Source organism: Aegilops tauschii, chromosome 2, assembly GCF_002575655.3.
Source record: "Aegilops tauschii subsp. strangulata cultivar AL8/78 chromosome 2, Aet v6.0, whole genome shotgun sequence".
Classification (NCBI taxonomy): Eukaryota; Viridiplantae; Streptophyta; class Magnoliopsida; order Poales; family Poaceae; genus Aegilops; species Aegilops tauschii.
In genome coordinates this window covers 75,038,540-75,040,646 of record NC_053036.3, presented here as the reverse complement: position 1 = coordinate 75,040,646, position 2,107 = coordinate 75,038,540, and the positions used below count along the sequence as shown (strand labels likewise).

The window sequence follows — 2,107 nt, the reverse complement described above, 5'->3', positions numbered from 1 at the left end:
TCCTATCTATGGCTAGATTATGTCTCTCTATGATGTTGTCTGAAGTTACTGAAATACTTTATTTCTGGATATATTTAACATTTTTTTGCAAACGCTATTCTGAAATATAGCACGCTATTAGCACGTTATAACTTGTGTAGCATTTAAAGAAGGGCCACGCTATATTTTGTAGCACGCTATTTTTTTCGTTGTCCATGGCCCATGGAGTAGGTGGCGACGACTCGCCACCAAGGACCCACAAACTTGAAGGCGCCGAACTACTCACCAGATGTTGATCTATGGTCCGAAAACCGGCAGGATGGAGATGGTGGGCGTTCACGTCGGCGATAACGGCCAAGGTTTCACAACATGAATGTTTTTTTTTGACAAAGGTTGTTATTAATTGTCTTGGTTCTTTCATTTCTTGGACAAGAAGAGGCTGATGTCAACAATATGAGCCTGTGTTCTATATCCTTTTATTATCAGGATATTATATTTAACATAAATCAGGATTTCGATCGATCGAGAGAAAGAGAGAGCATGAGCAGCCGGTTTCTGAATCTGGCGGTGAGGAACATGAACGGCCGTCCCGCCCCCTTCAACCTGTACCGCATAGATCCCGCCAAGTTGTTCTACCCGGCCGGCGGCGCATCAGCAACGGCGACGTCGTCCGAAGAAAGATCATCAGATCCAACGACAATGATGAAATCTCGGTTACCTAGGCCGGCCATCTCCTTCGACTGCCCCTGCGAAAAGAACCAGGCCGCGGCCGGGCAGATCGATTTCATGTCCATCGGCCGCGGCGGGAACGCCATCGTCGCTGTGGACAACGTCGGCCGCACCATCCTGTATGACGCAGAGCTCCACACCATCCGCACCAGCCTGCCCATGATGTCCCAACCCATGCGGGACCCCATCGCCATTGCCGTCGGCGACGACGACCTGTTCGTCATGGCGAGCAGGCCCGGCCCGCGGCCCCAGATGGAATGCTTCCAGGCCCTCCTCCGCGACAGCAACTCGTCCTCGTCCTTCAAGAAATGGCGTTGGATCTACCTCCAGCCACCGCCCTTCACCTGGCGCTGCGAATATGACCATCATCCGATCTGCTGCTGCTGCCGCTACCACGACAGCGACGGCTTGTTGGGCACTGAGTTCCAAGACGCCTTTGCAATCTGCGCCCACACGATGGTCGGCGACTCGCAGATCTGGATATCCACGCCAGCCGCCGGCACGTATACCTTGGACACGGAGAGCGGCGCGTGGAGCAAGGCCGGCGACTGGGCGCTGCCGTTCAGAGGCCGCGCGGTGTACGTCCCCGAGGACGGTCTCTGGTTTGGCTTTTCGCCGGACTACGAGCAGCTCTGCGCGTTTGACCTGACCGCCATGTCGACGGCGACGGCGCCGCCCGTGCCGCTGATGGCATGGGACGATCTGGACTGGCCGGAGAGCTGGGTCCCGACGGCCGGACGTATCGTGCCGCTGGGCTCTGGCAGGTTCTGCGTCGCCAGGTTCTTCTATACCTGGGTGAACCAATTGATCACGTTTCGCCAGCGGGCTCACCTATGATAACCACACCACGACGAATCTTGCGGTGCTCACCGGCGTGGAGGTGGAGCGCGGTGGCGCTCACGGGCTGGGAAGGATGGTCCGGCACAAGTCCAAGCGGTACGACCTCGGCTGCAACGTCGCCAAAGCCCTGTGAATGAATGGCACGGAGGAGCTCTCTCTCGTGCTTCTGATGCCGTGCTATATATGTGTGGTGCTTGTGTTTTTGTTACGGGTGAAAATGAAAATACTTAGAGAAGATAAGAACAATGCCACTGGATTTTTTTCCTTAGAACTCATAGCACTGCATTGTCGCTGCTTACTGGTTAGTTGTCGTTGGAATGGAGAATATTTTGCCGAAAACATGGCAATAGTGAATCTTGCAATAATAATCTCGTCAGGGCCGCAACGAAGGCACGGACGACACAGCTAGCCGTTGCATCGTCGGTGGAGGTGCGGAGCAAAAGTTGACGGCTGCGTGTGGGGGGCCTTCTCGTTTTGACAACACTTAAATTAGACGGCGGCCGAGCTCGAGACTGACCCAAAAGGGAGGACGAACGAGCGCACGCTAGGATCATGACGG

The 2,107-nt window shown here is 54.7% G+C and overlaps 1 pseudogene; it reads left to right on the top strand.

The window, feature by feature from the left end:
* The first annotated feature begins 361 nt into the window (after positions 1-361).
* Positions 362-1,866, top strand: LOC120974422 (uncharacterized; annotated as a pseudogene).
* Positions 1,867-2,107: the final 241 nt, after the last annotated feature.